Raw genomic sequence first — 23,081 nt, forward strand, 5'->3', positions numbered from 1 at the left:
CTCTACCATCACACTTTACGAGCCTACATTCTGATTACTACACAAGTGGTATCGAACCTACATCAGACCATGATCACTCCGCCACAGTGATGTATTGAAGGGATAATAATGGAAAGCGAACGTACGAAAAACAATCGGCAGTGATCACTGAATTCGACAATTCAACCTCCATTGCAAATATTAGACTCACACGATGCCACATCCCTCATCACTATCACTAGTACGAAATAATTAGCCTTTTTCTCTCTCACTTTCTCGAGGTTTAAAAGAAAAGAGATCTACGTTCGAAATATCTCGATTGGATATGTAGAAGATTCGCCAAAATAATCTATACGTGATATACATACATGAAATTTTATGCAGTAGCCTCATTAAGTTAAAGTACACTTACGCGCATTTAGCTGCATCGTCTGAAGCAGCACCATTGGCTGTACCGTACGCAGTTTTACAAGCGGTACATGTGTCCGCCACAGTTTCGGGGAGGCAGACTGAAAACACCAAAAAAGGAATTGAATGCATTATGTCATAACAATGTTATGGTGTGTTTGGTGACAACAATACAAATCCCAGACAGTTTATTGCGTACGCAAAAGTATGCTACCCTTGACACACATCAATGTATACGAATGCATACACGGTACTAGCGGATACAATATAATCTCGTCTAATTTGGAAAAGTCACAGGCGATTTTTATGTTTCTTATTTCGGAGAGGATATTTCTCAATGGACACGTTTTCCCGTCCCGTCAATTCAAACAAATTTCATAAACATAGAACGGTTTAGTTTTATGTTGTCTTTCTGCTGAATTATCATTGTTGAAGTATCCATCTCAAAGTTCTGTTTGGAATAATATAACCACTTATGTATAGGTGTATATTAAAGGACATCTTTATGGACAATGATCTTTTACGATGAACATTTGTTAATGATATTCATGCTATTCAAAAAACAATTCTAAATCGATTTGATTAAAACACATATTTTTCTACGCGATCGCATCTATCTGTTATTCAGCATTTATCTAGCAGAGAACAAAAATCTAGGGGATATACAGTGCAAAGTCATGTAAAAACACTTTAATAACAAGGTACTAGATATCTGACTGTAATCGTTGGAATTTATAACGTTGCATTTTGTATGCTTTCAAAACTTTTTCGTTTTAATGAATAATAAATGTAAACGTGTAAAATGATGTAAAAGCATGATCAATCACCAGGGAATGTGAATATAAAACATACTCAGATCTTGACATATCACAATTGAATAGTAAATAGAGACTATTATCCGAGCATGCATCTGTATCGTAAATATCATACATAGGGGGAAAAGAATGGTCCATGCGAGCCTTTTTCTCTTTCCTTTGATAGACTATGTATGTTTCTCCTGTATGAATCCTGATAGAAGTGGGTTGGTCGGAAAAGGGGTACGGTTCGAACACTTACTTTAGGATCAGTATATAATAAATAGCACATTTAACGACGGTTGTCAAATACACTGTTTATCACAGCTCTTGGTGCGAGGGTATTTACGTCGCTGATAGATTTGACTGTCTAACTGCCAGTTGTATAATACAATCTGTTCATGTCATACGAGCTGAAGTAGGCCTTATTATAGGCTTGTCTTTTTTCTGATAAGGTACAGGTTTGCATATATTCGTTTAAGGGTGACATTTGTGATACGATTATACATTAGTTATTTAATAGCTTAGTATATGAAATAATCCACCTAGATCAATATTTGCATTACTTTTGTTGATACTAAATTATAATATTTCCATCTCTTCAAATCTGGCAAATACAGCTGGTCATATAATATGGCAATGTGGCAGTGAGGGAGAACGCGTCTCTCTCATCAGAGGCTTATGATATTGTAATTTCAACAGAGATTGATGACCAGCTTCAGTGACTACACAGCAAATTGTTTAAAGGAACAATTGGACATGCATCGGTGCCAACGTATCTATTAAAGAAACATTTCTGTTTCTTTTTCTGTAGTTTGTGATATGCAAGAAAGAAATAACGTTTCCCAATATGTATTCATCTGAGTTCCAGTATATATGATGACAACAATATACGTGGAACCGGCGTTTTAGCAGCATACCCGTTCTGTTTAAACCATGTGTCATCGGAATATCTTTACTGCAACATCGGCATCAAATGGTTCTTGAATGATAGCAGTGTCCACCCTTTGATTAATATTTTAATGATAAAATACATCTGCGGAATAAGTAATAACCACGACTAAAATGGAAGTAATAGTGTATTCTGTTAGAAAATGTGTTTCAAATGTATGAAGATCGTAAATATCCAATTGATATATATATACCGTCTGTCGTTGCTCTTTGAACTTGAATCAGTCTGAATATTATTACTTTTATAATTCATAAATCAACACATTAATTTCTAGTCTATTCTAGTCATTAACTGTCTAGCATAATTGTTATTAATTTGAGCCATTAAAGGACCTACCTAGAAGAAGAACTATCACACCAAATTTCAACATGACTGGTGATGTTTGCCCGAGAACCGTTTCTGCGTCTGGACGGGGATACACTGCGAATGAGATCAGTGCGTCCCCCTATTTGTAACGCCCGTCTCCATAGCACCGAAATGTTGTGTCACGTGGCCTGAACGTAATAGTAATATGATCTCAACAATTTCAATAATAAACATTTAGACATGGGATGGAATTTGATGGTGCTATAGCCTCAAAATATTTGCTGATATCAATTGATTAATATAGTAAATCATTTTGACAATGTGTTAACGCCACAATGAATCGTAAAACCAGATTCAATAACATTAATCATGAAGCAACATATAAAATAGTGTTTACGAATCATGAATATGAAGAAACTGGATGTTTCCAAAACAATTGTGTGTGCAGGTCACATGCATACATCGATCAGATGACGGCATACCAACGTGGAGAACATACAATACAACCAAGGGCAACAGTGTCAACTACGAGGGAGACAGATCATAGGGAGATATGAGACAAAGACACGCAAGATGTCCGCTGATAAAAGTACCAGCAATGATTCCCAACGGATCAGTGTATCCATTAGTCCTTTGAATCATAACACCAAGTCATAGACGAGTGCACATGTGTCTGTCACACCCCAAAAAAATCCCCCAGATATGTAACTCGTTACAGGCAGGACTTGGCATGACGCAACTTGCTGGTACAGCTACAAAGAAGCCAACAGCTCCGCGTAATTGGGTGCACCTGCCCTGCAGTGTTTGGTATCTGGTGAATGATTGCAATATTGTCGTGATGTTAGTGATATAACAAACCACAAACATACAGTATACAGTGTCAAATAAGAAACGCAACATTGCTCACAAGTAACGGGTTTTAGTCTTGAATAGTTTTATAGTTAAAAACCATTTTGGTTTATAGTTGAGCAGGGTTTTTAATGTTGTTATTCTTGTATTTTCGATAGGATTCGAATGTGGGTGGAGAATATCAGATCTTTTTCTAATGAAGTTATGAAAACATGCCTTTATTACCTTGGACTTGCTGGTAAAATGTTTTCATTACTATAAGAACTCTGCTAAAAGTAGAGTCCAGTGTAAAGTAACAAAGTAACAATCTGAATTCATGATGCTGACTTTTTCGGGATAATGGTATTGTATAAAGGAACTACATAAGACCGAATCCTGCTGGGGAACCGTGCAGGTAGCAGAAGTATTGTAAGTCCCCGTGGTCCTTAGCATGGTGGCCTAACTTTGGTTGCTGGCGATGTATAGGCATTTTTTTTATATTGTGTTATTAAATCATAGTTTATTCGTTTACATGCGGTCAAACTAGTTCTAAATAACCTAGTTATTTCTACTGTCCTTCGGCTGTCCTACTGTCTAAATGTATTTGTTGTTAATGGTTTGCTTTATCTCGTCACGATATGGCTGAAATATTGCCGATGTGACTCACATACTCACCAATAAGACTGAAATACACATAAAAGCTTTGTTGTGTTGTCTATATAATCGTTTACAGTTGAGCAGCCTTTTCCAGCGTGTATCTGCATCTGCCTTGTGGGTACACGCTGGCCGACAGGATGAATATGGCACTGCTGTTCCGAACTAACCAGCGAAAGACTGGGGAAAGACAACAATATACTTTCTGTCCTAAATATCTGGCTGGAGACTGACTACAATACCATTTCATAGTGCATGTACATGCGTAATTTGATGTCTGTTGTCGAAACTAAGCTACATATATTAATTACAGTTTGACCCTTCATACCAAATCGATAACATCTAACATACCATGTGTTAATCTAAATGATACACGACTTTCTAATATTGGTAGAATAAATTGGATAACTAAGATTGTTAGTGGCTGTACCTCGAAGGGGGTTGAAGTAGTGTAAAAGGATTGTCCCCCGGAGATGGTACGTAAGTCCACGTCATTCACAGTATATTTATTACCACCACGTTTTTAATCGCGAATATATGTTCTTTTAATTCGGCTAAATTGACAATAATCGCCAACACCTGGTTGGGGGCGATGCAGGAAGCTCAAGTACTGTAAGTCCCCATGGTCTCTAGTATGGTGATCTACCTTCAGCTGCTGGCTATCTGTAGCTCTATTTTATAAGTTATTGTTCTGTATAGTAATGTATTTTTATGGTTCCACGCTAGTTTTAAATCATAATCTGTGATAAGTCTAGTTATTTTACTGTCCGTTGTTGACAGGTCTTTATAGTTTCCATGTATTTACTACATGTACCCTTTGTAAGTCACGATATGACAGAAATATTGCCGATGTGACTGAATTTTTTATGTCACTCACTCACTGAAACACGACTTTTTCAAAACTATTACACGTTTCACTATCTTACGTTTACAATTAAATAATTAAATAATGTAGTTAAATGTGTTATAAGTTTCAAAGTTTTTGAAGAGAATAATGGAATACGTATTCCTAAAGATATATTCTTACCTACCAAAAAAGCTCCCAAATTAACTCTACAGGCATCTGAATCATGTACATTATCTTACATTATAAATCTGTCACACTTAATACTGTTACAGAGAGTATATAGAAGATTTTCACTTACTCATAAGTTTTTATTGTTTTATGATTCTCTAAACTTCGATGATGCGAAATATTGAAAATTTTATTATAAATTGTATATTTATATACTTATCCTATCTCACACTATGCATCTCTCTTTCTTCTTTCGATTCTGAGTGGAAACGTATCTGAAATAAAAGTTTCCAGCTTCTAAAGTTAATTAACCCTGTCATACCTCACATCGTCACGGTCACCTCCCAGATCTGGGTCATGCGCCCTATGCATGCTGGTTGACCTTCTTGCACTGATCACGTGTCTATCCCAGTCAACTCATTCTCTTTCAAGAGCATATAGACTAAGGAATTGCGATGTGGGGATGGACGGGTGGGCATATAACGTGTGAGATAGGATAAGTATATAAATATACAATTTATAATAAAATTTTCAAATTTTTAAACTTATCCTATCTCACACTATGCATTTTATCCCACCGTTGGATGGTGGGGCGCAACTCCCTTGTCTATAGATCACAACCGTAGGATATTTACGAGGAAGCTGGAACTTAACAGTGGTACAATACTTAATACAGTAACACAGTTAAGTGTCGTAAGACAAAAAACAAAAAAACAAAAAACAACACACAAAAACAACAACTCGTAGACAGGATAAGAAGAACACTCTCGAAAAATGTTGAGATCCTGATACGTGAACAACTGAAACACAATAAGTCGGGTACAACATGTGTAACATGTTCAAACGTAATCAAGCGTAATCGCATGTCTAAAACGAACGAGTACGACTTATATTCGAGAGAGTATACATCCAGTCGTCGAATCTACAAGACGGGGTATTCCTATCTCCAGAGGACGATAGGTTGGACCCGCTCGGCATCTCTTTTATCGCTTCGTCAAACCCTCAATCATGTCAGTGATTGAATCGATGGGTAAAAAACGAGAAGAGGAAACGATCAACAATATCCACAAAAGGATCATCGATCCGTTACTCAACACACATACCTAAAGTAGAGGTGTTTGAAATTTGAAAGGGATCGGGACACCGAAATCGGCCGCGTCTAATGACGACTTCAAGTTGAAGACCAAGGTCTCTACAGACGAGTGATTATACCCTCCAACTGGATACTCAGTCTGGGAAGCCCGAATGAATACAATAAACACCAATAATCATGACAAATGTTTATTATAAATAGAGATGGATGTAATGTAATGAAAATCTGGTTATACATCTCCCTTTCTGCGCAGGTGTGTCTTGGAGGGTCCAAACTGGTGAAGGCCTTGAACGTCCGTCACTGAGATGTCTCGGAGGTAATGGGATGCGAACACGGTATCGGATTTCCAAAAACATCCCTCCATAATTGCGGTCAAGGAGCAATTACTGTGAAGTGCCATGGTGGAAGCGACAGCACGGTTTTAGATGCGACTGGAGCAGGTAGGCCAGCGAAGGTGTAGGCTCGAAGGATCACTGAGCGTATCCAAAACGAGATTGTGGTACGGGATACCTCCGTAGTAGCTGCCGCAGAGAGCGGGATGAATAACCTCTTACGTAATCGACGCAGTGGTTTCGCCGCTTCCAGATAGATTTGAAGTGCACGTACCGGACACAACGATATGTCTTCGTCAGGGTTTAAGAGGGCAGTCAATGGTGGGATACTGAATAGTCGATCGGGTTGACCAGGGAGTTGATTTTTGGCGATGAAATCCCTTCGTAGTCCCAAAAATACTTTCCCATGTGCAGTTCGTTCGAAACGCACTCTTTTGACGTCTAAAGCGTGAATTTCACTCACTCGAGCCGCCGTTGCAAGGGCCAGAAGGAAATCTTTCTGGGCGAGAGGTTCGTACTCGGCCGACGTTAGATGGCGAAGTATGATGTTTAGATCCCAAGTTGGTGGTCGAAAACGTGATGTTATGTCCGCCAACTTATACGATCTGATCAATGATTGTAATTCGGCGATTGTTGAAATCTTAGTGCCCGTTGTAGTTGCGATGACAGAATTGATCGCAGCTAAATAGGTAGCTAGAGTCGAACCTTTTAGTTTACGAGATGATCGAAGATAGTGAAGGTATTCAGCAATTTGTTGCGGGGATGCCGTGGCAGGTGTGGAAATGTCATGTGAATGACAAAACGATTCAAATGCCTTCCATTTATGGTCATATAGTGCTTTAGTAGATGACCTGTGCGCCCCCGCAATGGTCTTGGCCACTCATTCAGAATAACCCTTAGCTATCAATGATTTCTGTAAATGCGCCAAACGCATAGATTGAGGGTTGTTGGCGATGGATGACGGAGCTGAGAGTGTGGTTGATGCAGAAGATCGTCCCTTAGAGGTAGATGGTAAAACTTTCTGTCTGCGAGACGAATGAGCGTTATGAACCAACTGCGTGTTGGCCAGTAGGGCGCGACCAAAAGTAGAGTGAGGCGATTGGTCGTTAATATCTTCTGTAGAACCCGATGTAGAATGCCGGTTGGGGGAAAGGCGTTAGCATGTAGTCCTTCCCATGGGATTGCTAACGCATCGTGGTCCCAGGCTAGGGGGTCTGGGATAGGACATACGAACCGGGATAGCTGAGTATTGAAGCGGGTTGCGAAGAGGTCGACGTCTGGGCACGGAAATAACTGGCAAATCCACTGAAAAATCACGGGATGTAGACGCCATTCCGTGGGAGATGGTTTGTCGGGTCGGGACAGGGAGTCGGCTATGACGTTGGCGATGCCGGGAATATGTCTCGCTCGAACTTGAATGTTGAGTGAGTCAATCAGTTTGAAGAAGTCGAGTGCTAGAGATAGAAGTGACGTTGACTTGGTGGATCCCATCTTGTTTATGTACCACACGACCGATAGGTTGTCTGACTGAATCATTAGTGTGGAGGACTGAAGGCGTGTTGACCAATGAGACACTGCCAGAATCACTGCTTTGAATTCTAGATTGTTGATGTGAAGCTGGCTTTCTTCTAATGACCACCGCCCTGCCACTTGTAGGTCTTGGCAATGAGCTCCCCATCCGACGGTTGAGGCGTCGACGAACAGGTGGAGGTTCGGGCTGAATGGTTGCAAGGAGACTCCTTCGCAGACATTTGATGGAGTTAACCACCATTTGAGGTGTGGGTGTAGATGGTTTGGAAGAGATATTAGAACCTGACAATCATCGTCCTGAAGGAAGGGCTTGAGGAAGCACTGGATTGGCCGTAAGTGAAGTTGACCTCTCTTGGTGAGGGCTTGTGCTGATGTTAGGAGACCGAGAAGTTGTTGCCATTGACGTAAGGAAACTGGCTGTTTGAGTGCCAATGGAACGAGGCGTTGGATTTTCTCCCAACGATCTTGGGGTACAAACATCTTGCCCAGACTCGTGTCGAAGAGGGCTCCGATGAACTGGAGACGTTGTGTTGGTATAGTTTCGGACGAAGTAGGCGTTGAGAGAAATCGAGGTGATGAAGTAGAGTGTTCGAATCCTTGTTGGCTTGAATGCAGTCGTCGATGTACGTTTCGAAGACGATGCCTCGAGTGTGTAGGAACTTGACGATGGGTTTTGTGAGGCGAGTAAATAGCCACGGGGCCGAAGAAATCCCAAATGGGAGCACTCGCCATTGGTAGTGTTGGCCTAGGAACACAAACCGAAGAAAATGGCGGTGCTCTGGCAGGATAGGGACGTGTAAGTACGCGTCTTGTATATCTAGGCTGATCATGAAGTCGCCGGGATGAATAATCGTTCGTAGTAGAGCGATTTATGTCATGCGAGGGTGTGGAGGAGTCTCTAGGTATAGTTTGTTGAAGGTTTTCATGTTGAAGATGAGACGTAGTTGAGGACTGTTTTTCTTGGGAACCAGAAAAATTGGAGAATAGAACCCTGGTGTCATTGGCTGAGTGCCCAGACACTCTATTGCGTTCTTTACAAGTAACGTGTTTATGGTGTCTATGAGAACTGGAAGTTGTTTGGCTGGATACAGATGTTGAGGCGGTTTGCACGTCGTCGGAGGTGTGGTGGCAAGAGGTAGAGGATAACCTGTTTGTAGGAGACGAGACACATATGGGTCGTCTAGGATGGTCCAGTTTAAAGCGAACGTGCCTAGTCTTCCGCCTACGGGAGACGAGAAAATCGGAATGGCTGGAGTCGGAAGGTCCCAGTCGTCCTGCTGTTGTAGTGAGTCATTTGTGGTTAGTGTCTCCTGGCTTAGGAGAGTTAGTGTTTCCTTTAGTCCCTGAAAAGGAGTCGGTACGTCCGCCTGATTTCCCTCCTCGCTGATGTTGGCGTGCTCGGCCACGGCCACGAAAAGAAGCAGACCTATTACTCAAAACTTCTCTAAGGTCTTGTTGAGAAGGAGTAAAGGTTGGTCGTCTTCGGTCTTTCCTTTGTTCTTCCAGTTGATTTTTCTGGAGACGAAGTAAGTCAACAGTGACTTGCAGGGAAGTGTCTCTTTGGACTTCATGGGCAACCTCCTGTATGCGCCCAGCAAAAAGGGAGGGTGTTGACCATGGCATTTGGTACAGCCTGTTCTTAAATTGATCATCCCATGAGCAATGTTGTAACACCCCCCGTCTACGAAGAGAAGTGATAGATCCCGCATGGTGAGCAAGGAGGTCTAGTATAGCTGTCGTTTTATCCTGGATGAGGGTCACAGCACCTCGAATACAGGATTCTTCTGTGGAAGATGCATGAGCTAGAGCCGACGAAAGTGCTTCAGTTGCTGGTAAAATAGTGGAGACCAACGGCAGGGTCCTTCAAACAGTGGTGTCGAGGTGAACGAGGTCCCTGTCATCCACTGAAGAAGCTGAGTACGGACGCTTAGGAGCTAATGTTGTAATGTCACCATCTAGTTCGGGAGAAATCGTAGACAAGCCATGAGTCCCTGCATCCGCCAATACAAAGCGTGGAGATTGAAGCCAATCACGAAGACGGCGAAAGGATCCAAATGCTTTGTCTAAATTGGTGGCCATATCCTGTAGGACTGGTCTCGGAGGGAGTGTGTTGTTCGGCGACGAGGCTGAAGGCACAACAAATGATGATAAAGTGTCCTTCGTTGAAGTACTTTTTAACAATTGTAACTTATCTGCTATCCAGATAATAACAGTGATCGGATCCGCTATGTCGAAGCTCCCAGAAGACGAAGCTGGGGAGGTATAGTGGTCTGATGACTCTGATTCTGGTGGTTGATCCACTGAAAGGGATGTAGTGGGTGTCGATGCAGATAGAGGTACCGTAGTTGGTACAGCAGGTGCCTGTTGGGGAAGACATACTGCTGTTACAGCCTGTAACAGAGAACGAATCTGTTCTGCTGGAATAGCAGAAAGTTCGCTAGGGATCCATGATGTAGGGATAGCTTGAGATGGAGCTTGTGATGTTGCAGGAGTCTGTGATTCAGAGGAAACAGGAGGGCGTCGAACCGGAGGTGGGGATTTGAGAGCCGGTACGACGAGTAGGTGAAGTAGAACTCTGCCTATCTTTAGGTGAAGGACATCTACTAACGGTAGCTGATCTGAGTGGTCTATCTCTATGTCGCCGAGGAGAATCCTCATGACGAGAAGAGGAAATGTAGCTTGACCGATAAGGTCTGTAATCTGGATCATGAGGATACCCATGCCATGGAGGGTGGGGATCCCTGTAGTGTGGGTGTCGTTCCAACTCATGTGCGTAGGCACTATATGAAGTAGTGTTCCATGGGTAATCACCACGTTGATGAAAATCAAAAGTGTGAGGGTAATCTCTTAGTCGAAACTCCGGATGGGTGAGTGAAGGAGAAGATCGAGACATGTAGGATGAATGGCTAATAGACTCGTTGTAGCGTTCATCCTCCGAGCCTAGACGTGATGGGTCTGAATAGTCTCTTCGTGAGACATGATAAGGGGATGAGCGATAATCCGCTCGCCTGTCATAAGACGAGTAACGATCTGTAGGTGAACGTCGCATATTCGAGTCTCTCGAATGTCTCCGTTCCTTGGAGGTTTTATGAACTCTCGTGTCCCGTTCAACCGCCTTTGAAGTGTGTCGATACTTAGGAGTCCGTATGTCCTTCGAAGTTCGGTTCGATGATGTTCGTTGAACCTCAGAGGTTCGACGAGGCTCGAATCTCTTTTGTTTGTCCGAAGATGTATGATTCGAACGTGACTGTCGCACCTCGGGAGTACAGCGACGTTCGGAGGTTCGACGATGTTCGAATGTTCGACGAGGTTCGGATGTTTGACGAGGTTCGGAGGGTCGGTTATGTTCGGAGGTTCGATGAGGTTCGGAGGTTCGGAGGTTCGAGGTTCGGAGGTTCGAGGTTTGGAGGTTCGAAGTTCGGAGGATCGAGGTTCGGAGGTTCGGAGGTTCGGAAGTACGAGGAACCTTAGATGGTGGGATGTTCGGTGAATCATCTCGGTGTCGAGAGTGAGAAGTCCGTTGGTCCCAGTCTGAATGCCGATCCCCCGATGATTGCACTGAATAAAGTGCACTGACTGTCGATGCTAGTCGATCCCGGGACGAATGTCTATCGTCTTGTGAATCCTCTCGGGAATGGGAGGTTCGTGAACCTTGATCCCATGAGTCGTCATACGACTCCTGGTCTTGAGAGGATCGATCCTGCGAAGATCGTCGTATGGGAGATTTCGAACGACGGACCAAACTTATAGGGTCGACCGAGGTACCAGTACCATGTGTACCCTCCGAAGGTAAAACAGTAGCGAGCTCCATGTTAGTCGTAGAACACGACGAGTCGAAAGTACGAACCTCGGTCGGGTTGGATATGTTGGCTGACGTAAGCCGGTCATCCAAACAAGTGTCTAACGAGAGGACTCGTCGAATGTCCGAGTCTCGGGATGTGGAGGGTAGGTTCGGCTTTGAAGGTGGATTCGTGGATACCTTAGACAGGTCGCCTGTGAGAAAAGAGTCAGAGACACCCTCATCGTCTAAAGAGATCATGGGACCAGTTTGATCACTAGTATTCTGGCCCGCCTGTGAGGGTGATCGGGCCGATCTCGCTTTCTTGACCGGTGTTTTCTTGGCTTTCGTGGATTTTTCTGCAGTCTTAGAAAGACGATCTGACACCCGACGCCGACATTTATGCAGGTACAGTTTGAAGGATTCATCTGGTAGATCGGAGCAGAGCTCGCAACGCTCTAAAAAAAGGCATAATCCACGACAATCCGAACATTGGGCATGAGGGTCAGACGGAGAGAAAACACGTCGGCACAAAGTGCAGACAGGTCTCCGTGTGGACTGCTCGTCCATTATGATGAATAACTATCCCAAACAGGGATATAAGTAAAATTGCAGGCAATTAGACGACAAAAATATGAAGATCGCTTGCAAGCGAAAAGAAAAACCCAAAACGGATTCCTGTAATAACAACACGTCACTACTGCGTGGCAATTTGAAAGAGAATGAGTTGACTGGGATAGACACGTGATCAGTGCAAGAAGGTCAACCAGCATGCATAGCGCGCATGACCCAGATCTGGGAGGTGACCGTGACGATGTGAGGTATGACAGGGTTAATTTACTTTAGAAGCTGGAAACTTTTATTTCAGATACGTTTCCACTCAGAATCGAAAGAAGAAAGAGAGATGCATAGTGTGAGATAGGATAAGTTTAAAAATTAAATTGTACACAAGAAGAACAAGGAGACAAATACTTCTTGAATATTCAACAAGGTAGGAATTCCACGCTCATATGTTGTTTGGTTGGTTGGTTTGTTGTTTAACGCCGCACTCGGCGGTCTGTAAATAATCGAGTCTGGACTAGACAATTCAGTGATTAATATCATGAGCATCGATCCACGCAATTGGGATCGATGACATACATCGACCAAGTCAGTCGATCCCGTTAGTCTCCTTTTACGACAAGCATAGGTTGCTGAAGAGCTATTCTAATCCCGTTATGTAAAACAACAGAGCCAACATCAGCAGGAAAATGTTGAACAATTCTTCATGAGCTGGTATGATACAAATTTGATGATACAGGTTGCTGAAGAATTTGGCTTTGGTGTTAAAGATCAGTTCAATTATAATCTAGATGTTTTGTAGATAATGACCGCGAGGAGTCAAAATAACCATCCGCCTTGTCTCAGTGGACAGGATATCCTTACTTTTTGTGTGAATAGCTGGCGTTATTAGTGACTTCCAGTGATCCATTGATATAATGTTCGTCTCTATTTTGCCTTTTACGCCCTGTGGCATTGCATAATCGAAACCGCCGTCACAAAGCTGGAATATTGCTGAGTGCGGCGTCAAACAACAAACCAACCAACCAAGCATAATCGAAACTGTTTTTTTCTCTAACGTTCACATTCGATATTTGTAATCATTTGTTTCGCTTGGCGTTAGGAAGTTGATGCAGTTGTAAATGCTATGTCGACACACGCTGTTGGTGTGCATCATATTACAGGTCGAAACATTTCACGATTTCACGTCTGATATACGACCCATTCAACCATTAGACGCAAGCAACGAGGGTATCTGTTGAGATACAGCGTCACTACTTTATTCAGAGGGTGTGAATTATTAGTCACTTAGTGTGATGCTAAAACAGAAATAGGCATGCAGTAAAATTAAAATTGATATAACAATTAATATACTCTTCAAAACAAGAAACGCAAAACGGATATTTGTGGCCATAAAAGCAAAATTATCGGACCAAAATGTGCAACATGAAGAGGTTTCATATGTTACAGTGTCAGTGACAAATTTCCCGGGTCAAAATGATCACAAGGACATGTAATACATTAGCCGGGAAACACCTAAGATTCCGAAAAACGCACCCAGTGTATTAACACATTGGCTACGTACTGCACGTGCAGCAGCACTATGAACGGTAATAAAGAGCAGGGTTTTTGATTGCCTGGCATCTGCGTTAATCGATAAGTGACAGTTCAACAACATGCCAAGATTAACATGCCGTCATAGGCCGCTTGCAGGCAGGGGAATCCCGATCAGCTGTAGCCAGAGTTTTCAATGTAACGCCCAGCACCATCACAAGGCTATGGGATCGGTTGCAACAGCAACATGTGACCGGCCAAAGTCGGGACGACCAAGAGTAACCACCCCCGCCCAAGATCAGTACATCCGACTGCGCCACTTACGCGAAAGGACGACCACAGCCACCTCAACCGCATCCAAAATACCCAGTGTGCGCAGAATCTCAAACCAGACAAAATCGTTTAAGAGCAGCAGGTCTACGAGCAAGATGTCATGCTCGACGCGTCAAACTGAGCCGACAACATCGTCAACAACGACTGCATTGACGTCGTCAACACAGGGTATGGTCTCAGCTGCGATGGAGAGATGTCTTGTTCAGCGACGAATCAAGATTTCTCCTCCGTTGAGGGGATGGAAGAGGACGGGTCTACAGACGTCGGGGAGAACGTTAAGCCGGAAACTGCGTACAGAAAGTGGACAGGTTTCGTGGGGGTGGGTATCTCTAATCATGGCAGGACAGGTTTGGTCCATATCCAGGGCAATCTTACGGCTCAAAGATACATTAACGAAATTCCCCAACCACACGTCCTCCCAATTGCAGCCAAACGTGTATTCCAGCAGGACAACGCTCGACCGCATACAGCACGGGTCACAAGAGCCTGTCTACACAACAACAACGTTGATGTTCTCCCCTGGCCCTCCAAATCCCCGGTTTTGAGCCCGACAGAGCACCTGTAGGATGAAATGTATAGACGGCGTCAACCACAACCAAAGACGTTGCAGCAGTTGGCCGCCATCGATTCCAAAGGGGGACATATGCGTTATTGATGATACCTGACCTTCACTTTGGACTGTTCCTATATGCCGATAACTGAGATGACTACAATCACCAAGTGTTCTCTCCACAATATTTTGGCTTAACCTTGTACAGTTCCTCGTATAAATGTTTTTTCCTACCTCACACTAATCTGGCTTTGCTTTTCTCTTTTTGAAGAGTATATTATCTGAAAACGTCGCTTGGAAAATCACAAACTTAATACCACGCTTGTTGTCAATGGCGTTGGTCAAATGAATACCAACACATTCGCGGATTAGGTGTTGTCCCCCTAAGACCTTTTCCCCCTATTCAGAAAAAAGAATGTTGTTTATTTGTTTAACGCCGCACTCAGCAATATTTCAGCTATACAACGGTGGTCTGGAAATAATCGATTCTGGACCAGACAATCCAAGTATTGATATCATGAGCATCGATCTACGCAATTGAGATAACCACGTCACCGAGTCTGCTCACCCGATCCTGTTAGTCGCCTTTTGTGCTGTTACTGTGTCAAATGACATCATTCGGGTGATGTGTAGACCTATGTTGTGCGAGGTCAACATTACAGTACAATTTCAAGATCACCCAACTTGGCAATAAATCATTGATGAAATCACAACATTAAAATTTGAGACATTTTCTTTTAGAATACATTTTCATTGCGATAACAAACCCTTCATATAACGAGGTTGCTTCCAGACCAGCGACCAACTGTATATACACGCGACAAATAAAATCCTTTATAAAACCAAAGGGATGACTGTTGTTAACTGTTTTGCATGCGTTTTTTGTGTGGTTAAGTTTTGATATTTTTCATTTAAGGTATATAGTAAGAGCCACAAACTTCCTAACCTTCACATGATTAACCGAAGCAACAGTGTATTTGAAAGTTGAAATAGTTAATACATAAGTTGTACAATGAATATTACACCCATGTACCAAGTTGCAAATATACGAACAAAAAATGACCAGATGACATACATTGAACGCCTCTGACTGACAGAGAACATACGAGCACAAATATAATGATATTCCAAAATACAATAAAAGCAACCAAACACACTTATTTTCCATAATCATAAGAAATCATTCCTAAAAGAAGAGTCCATTGTATAATTCCGACAATAACATGACCAGATAAGTATTCATCAAGGGTGTTCTCAGACAATAGAAAACACCTGTAAAAAAGCACAATATACTTCTTAATTGACGATAACGTCGGTTCAAAATATCATGCTAACAATTGGAATCATAATTTTGAAACGATTTAAATTGTCTGTCACAGTAATACATTGGTGCAAGCTGTCTTAAAAACAAAATATTTAGAGTCACAAGTTTAATGAAAAAAATCTGGTTTTGAAACTGTACCTGAAAAAAAGTATCTGTTCTACATACAAAATATGATAATGTAATCCTCTCGGCTGAGGGGGCCTGAGTAGTGTTGGATGCATATCGATCCGTTGTTGTTTAACAGTGTTAAGATCTTTCGTATGACCTTATGATTGTTTACAAACCACCGTCGTACAGCAGGTCCTCGTGGAGTACTTCTGTGCGGCGTCAGGCACCATACAAACTCTAAATGTAATGCAAATTGTGTGAGAGGTGGGTGCAGGCAGTATGGCTGGACATGTTTTATATTTTTGCAACGTCGGTGTCATCGATTTCAGTAATCCATTCATATAATGACTACCACTATTTGCCTTTTACGCTCTCTGACCGTAGAGCGGAAGGAACTTGTTGTTACCCTGCCTGTCGCTCGGCATTAAGGGGCTAAAATGAGGATTGTCACAGCTCAGAGTCAGTATACTGTGTCTGTGTCGGGCATTCATATTAAATAGTAAAAATAGTTTTCAAAGACAGCATACATCATCACTGAAAGGCAAAAGAAACATCATCATGAGAGTATCCACGCATCATGCTCATGTGGGTTAAGCTATAAATAATTATGTAGCTGTCCGCCTTGGCCTGAAGAGTGAGTGAGTGAGTTGGGCTAATCCCGCTTTTAACAGTATTCCAGTTATATCGCGGCGTGTCAGCTTAATGTGGGAGGAAAGCCCGAATCGATGCAGGTCCACTTCGGTGAAACCCACGAGCACGGGTATGGTGCTGACAAACCTAGAAACATAATCGGGGCGAACCGGGATTCGAACATAGGTTTCTGGCGTGCCCAAGGGACGCAGCACTGCACAGCGAATCGCGGCGCCTTAGACGACTGGGCCACGTGTGCACCCTGGCCTGAAAATGTTCAGCGATTTAGATATTTTTCTGCTAATAAATTACAGTAATCTATTAATAAGATGCCGATAAGGAACATGAATCACGCCAATTTGCTGTTCCACTTCTGACACTTGCCAAGCATGACACAATTACAACGCATTATTTTCACGTGTTTATATTCAGGCTGTTTGTAATCAACATGACAACGTCATACCTTTAAATGTGACTGTTATTTACAAGAAACAATAGATTTGTAACATTTATAATATAATTATGTATATGAGCATTTGCATTTTACATTTTGTTCAAGTGCCACACTGCTACTATAGATTACACGTATGAAGCAAACGATCTTCAGGCTGTTTAGTGTCGTCGATTGCTGAAACATGTTGACAAAGCTCAAGGGGTGAGCAACTTCCCTATATACACAAATGGCAAAGCTTGGAATTGCATTGGTGCATAACAAATGCGACTATGTTCAACAATTATTTCAGTGAGGGATTTTCAATTTCGTTTGCACGGTGAAGTATGCGTTAATATAAATGTATATTTAAAACGCAAATGAATGCAAAAACTGTACTGAACACGTGGCAAGTTTGCACATTGCTTTCTACGAATATTTCAAAGAACGTGATGCGACCCTTGCTCAACAGTTGTTTCATCAAGCTTAGAGCATTCACGCCCTTGAATATATTATCAATTCTATTATATTCAGATCAAAATAACATTTGAAGCAAAGAAGGTTTGGGTAAGCCTGGCACAGTCAGGCTAGTTGGGCTCATCAATACCTCATCGCAGCCTAGACAGTGAATTGAACTGCTCCCAGGAAGCGCTGCCTGGTCAAACCCACACAGAACATTTCGGAAAATGTGAAGACTCTCAAAGACTGCAGCCTTCTGCATTACCGCATGTTTTCCTGAATCTTGTCAATCATATTAGTGTCAAATGGGACAGAAAATGCAATGATAAAAGAGCAGCAAACAGAAAGCCTTCTGTTTGACGTTTAAGGCCAGCCTACCTCATCGAAATGAAGGACTCTGCGGGGTTGCTGTTCCTCTTATTTTTCTTCTTCTTCTAATTATTATTAACATCATTTATCATATCAACTAATATAATGTACCATGTCGTTGAAAGATAAATGCAAGTAAATATTGTCAGCAACACTGACTTATTTTGTTCCCGTAAAACATAACATGAACTCCTACCTCTCTCCTCACAATTAGGTAAATGTGACCGAGAAACATTGATTTCGTTTGTGCGACTTCATCTAATTTGAACAGTACCTGCAGACATGAGCAGACATTAACCATACCGGGACACGATCACACAAGCTAAGATCACAGTCTCCAAACACCGAACAATTCTAGTTGCCGCTTACGTTTGTTTGTTGTTTAACGCCGCACTGACCAATATTAAAGCTATATGGCGAGGGTCGGTAAATAATCGATTCTGGACCAGACAATCCAGATATTTACATCACTGGCATCGATCCACGCAATTGGGATACGATGACATGCATCAACCAAGTCAGCAAGTCTGACCACCCGCACAGCAAAAAAAGTGTAGGTTTCCGTCTTCCGGAAACCTTCCGGAAACCTTCCGGATACCTTCCCATTTTGGATCCGGCCCGGATACCTTCCGGAAACCTTCCGGAAACCTTCCAAAAAAAATGTCAAAATTTGGGGGGTGCATTTTGTTCACTTAAGTGTGAAACACAGAAAAAAATTAACTTGAAAATACCAAGCAATTTGAAGGTTGTTGAAGGCATCTGGAAGGTTTCCGGAAGGTTTCCGGAAGGTATCCGGATGCAAATTTTCTTCATGACTTGCTTCTGGTAAATAATGTTAGCCTGTGCATTACAGATACCTGTTGTAATATTCTGTGTTATTTGAATGGTAAATATCCTCCTAAAACATTTTTGAAGAAGAAAATTGTTCAATTTCATATTTTGTCCTTTTTGGATGTTAATGGTATTTAATGAACAAACATCAGTTCTTGTATAATGATATCCTTAAATTTCATGTCCAGACTTCCATTTGTACTGAGAAAAAGAAAAAGTCATTGACAATGTGCTCACTTGGGCCTTTGGTCCTAGTGAGATGATAATAAGACTATTTGTAACGGTACATGTACCAAAATACTAACTTCATTGACATTTGCCTCACCCTAGTTTTATGGTACTACAGTAAGCTCTTCCTCAGTTACTGTGAATTATTTTATTAAAAGGGATTGACAGTTAATTTGACACTGGAGTTGTAACCACTGCACATATATGTGTATTCAAATAATATAACAACGATGTGCTTAATACTTCACAAATATCTCCAGAAATAGGCATTTTAGTTATAATTGCAGAAATACTTTATGAATGACCCCTTCACTGTTGCCTTGATCTTACACTTCAACCCCTCATGAGTTATCACTTTTGAGTGTGAATTTGACCTTCAATATCAGTGATAAATATTTCAAAAACATTTCAAAGAGCTATCCAGCACATAAACCAAATATGCAGTCCTTTGGTAGAATTCAACATATCATTGACCAAAATATGGAAGTAATGTAACCAGTATATGTATAAGAGTTACTAAGTCTTCTGTAGAAAAGGCAATTTAAGGGAAAATGTAGTTTATATAGATCACACACGACCTTTTTCCAACTTCGACCCCTGCCCAAAGGAAGAGTTAGACCACAAACAAACTTTTTGTCTGGTTGTGACTTTAACCTTTGACATAACAGATCAATGTGTCATCAGACGTTTTCAGAGCAAAGGCAACATGTGTTATTTATCCTGAGATGCCCAAGCAATGCATGGTTTCATAAGATAAGTGTGGCTATTAAACTGAGGCAAAATCATGAAACATCCCCGATTACACAGCTGGTAAATGAAACATAAGCAACAATCAAATTATCAATTTCTTTTATTCATATGCCTATAGTATATCGCAAATTGAACAGTGTTCACATGATGGTTCCTGATGCAGTATGCAATTTCATCCTATTCTTCAATACTCATAACAGAGTGTGATAACTGTTCGCTTGACAGTACCTACGGATTATGTTCACCAGTTCAGATAACTTACTTTCCCTCAATCCTTCTTTTCTTTCTATATTGCCATGGATGAACAGGAACCAGGATGAGGGGATAACAGTTAGACTCTATCTCTGCTGCATTGTGTTAGTAGAATTGTGAACTTTCCATTTGGTGTTTGGGTCCACATTTAAAGACAATAAGTCCCATTTATCATTCCTTTCAAGTGTTTACAAGAATTTCCTGAATGTCCTGGAAGAATTACACTCCAGCTTGGCATTGGTTGGTCTTCTCACATTAGCCAGACCAGCCTTTGTGTCCCAGTACCATTTGGCATACAATTTCTCGGTCAGCCTCCATTGAAATAACAGGACCCTCATCATCGCTGTCTGCAAATCACCTCTGATATCTGAAGGGGTGCAGCCTCTGTTTAGGACTCCCTTGTCTGGTCCTTCCAGACTGTCAACCTGGAGTACTCATCCAGGGATCTCCAGCAGGACTTCAGTTTCTGCAGCATTATGTAAAAAGATTTTAGCAATCAAAAAGAATTGTTGCCACATGTACTTACAGATAGAAGGCAACAAAATCACTTAAGTTGTCATATGTGAGTCTTGTTATATGCTAAACATTTAAGATAATCACATCTCAAATCTCAACCAGACAAACCAGTGACTATGAACTCGGTCCAGACAAACCGATGATAACTATTATGGACAATATCCCACATCACTGTGGTATGATTACATGTGATCAATGAGCCTACTCAATCACAACCTTATCTATTAATGAGGCTTGGAATGCTGGGAATATTTTAAAGAGATGTCATTTAGTGATTGTTTCAACTCATCAACATGGAAAAATATATATTCACAATCCTTGTCATATAGCCAAACTATTGCTGGATGCAGTGTTAAATAAATGATTTGGCTTTAACACTGCTTTGAACAGTATTCCAGATATATCACCGCATGTTAATTTGATGTGGGAAGAAAGTCCTAAGTGATGCTGGTCTTTGATGAATCCCACGAGTATGTGTATAATGCTGACAAACCTAGCAACATAATCGGGGAGAACCAGGATTTGAACCCATGACTATAGGTTTCTGCTAAGCCCAAGAGATGCAACTCTGCACAGAAAATTGTAGTGCCTTAGATAATAGGACATCCGTGCCTACAGCGATAAGGAACAAACTGAAGACATATTTGCAAAATAACCATATGAACCAAACAGAATAATTTCAAAATATTTACCACTCACTGTTGCTCTTCTATGGTCTTTCTTTGCATTGATGCTGCACGGATGACTGTCTCTTTTATTCATCCGGACATTCTACAAACATAAGTAGCATTCACATCACAGAAATGTCCAAACTGTACATGTTGTACATTTGATTCAAATGAAAAAACCCCCGTTGTGATTCCGACTTAGAACTACCCTAATCATAATAATTCATGTCAAACATTCAGAGATGACATTTATCCCCATATTTAACAAATGTTAAAACAATATTTTCACAACAAAGTCAGGGTCATTCAACACATACATTACATAGGAAATAACTTGTTCGACAATGCAGAGAGATCCTCACCGAGGTGAATATCATTCCATGAATTATTGCCACATTTTCTTGAAATGCAGATTAATGCAATGCAGTATTTACTTTTATTTCTAGGCTATTTGTTTGGCTTTTCCATGGCACTGTTTTGACAGAGATCTAACCTTGATATGACACTTTGTTCAGAAATGATATAAATAAGAGAATACTTTATTATTCCAGAGAAAATTTGGGTTACATAGTAAAAGCACAGGGAAACAAGTATAAGATTCATGATTTAAGTTAAATACACTCGACCCTTGAAGATTCCGGGGTAGACTAGGTCTTCAGTAACCCATGCTTGCCGTAAAAGGCCATTATGCTTGTCGTTAAAGGCGACTAACGGGATCGGGTGGTCAGACTCTCTGACTTGGTTGATGCATGTCATTGATCTAAATTCCGTGGCTCGATGCTCATGATATGAATCACTGGGTTGTCTGGTCCAGACTCGATTATTTACAGACCGCCGTCATATAGCTGAGTGCGGCGTTAAACAACAAACCAACCTAAATACACTCATACATACACACACAAACACAACATCCAAACACCAGGGTTAGAAATTGGCACTAGTCATTTTGACATTTTAAAGGTTTCGCTATATGCTATCATTTTAGGACTAGTGGACTGAAAGTGTTAGTTTCTACCGCTGCAAACACTAATCAACTAATGAATTGAGTGGTCAGACTAGGTTGTCATCATACTCTGAGGGCATGGATCTTTGCTGAAAATAACAATCACTAGATTGCCTGGTCCATGTTCAATTATTTACAGGCTGACATCACAGAGCTGGACTATTGTGAGTGTGATGTTTCACATTACATTGAAATATACCATGATAAATACATGTAGTTTGTATTTATCACAAACAAAAATACTCACTCAATACTTGGTATCCTCCCTGAGGATGTCTGTGAACCTCCCCACAAACCCTGAACATGCTGAAACAGAAAACAACTAACTTGTCTTTATCCTTTCAATGTTTCAGTGTGAATTTGTTAAAGATTGATAAGCTGTCATTATTCATTGTAATCCATATCTCACTTTCAGGTGGTTCAGGTGGCAACACATGATTGGAATTGAATGCCACGTTTTGTTTGACATGCACTTTGCCAGATTTATACCCTTGGCAACTAACCCTCATCATCAAATCCCAGCGTTATGTTGAGAATAAGGACACGACCCTTAAAAGTCCTGCACCTGTAGCTCTTATGCAATCCCAAATAGAAATATCATGTCACAACAAACACTTGATCATAATAATAACAAAGGGTTTCCGAAAACAACAAAACTAAAAGGGCCCTTGACGTTTACAGTAGTAACATGGAGATCAGGAAAATATCTAAATCAATCCATTCCATAAGATCTCTGTATAGAAATCATGGAACATTATGTCTCGAAGCCCTGCTACGTACCTGGCATCTGCAAGCTGCTCTTCCTTCCTTCGGCTGTCAATCGAGTTTTCGAAATACTTGACGTCCTCGTTGTGGATGGCTCAGGTG

At 41.4% G+C, this 23,081-nt stretch overlaps 1 long non-coding RNA gene and 1 pseudogene across 1 annotated transcript; both read right to left on the reverse strand.

The window, feature by feature from the left end:
• LOC139462368 (serine-rich adhesin for platelets-like) overlaps positions 1-23,081 on the reverse strand; it is a 120,571-nt pseudogene that overhangs the window by 15,603 nt on the left and 81,887 nt on the right.
• On the reverse strand, positions 20,338-22,663 carry LOC139462375 (uncharacterized). Its single transcript, XR_011653028.1, has 3 exons — positions 22,462-22,663; positions 21,243-21,314; positions 20,338-20,493 (listed from the first exon to the last, which is right to left on the reverse strand). It is a non-coding gene; the product is annotated as an uncharacterized lncRNA (long non-coding RNA).

The sequence above is a fragment of the Haliotis cracherodii genome, unplaced genomic scaffold (assembly GCF_022045235.1).
Source record: "Haliotis cracherodii isolate W230 unplaced genomic scaffold, xgHalCrac1.p SCAF_15, whole genome shotgun sequence".
In the NCBI taxonomy this organism is placed as follows: Eukaryota; Metazoa; Mollusca; class Gastropoda; order Lepetellida; family Haliotidae; genus Haliotis; species Haliotis cracherodii.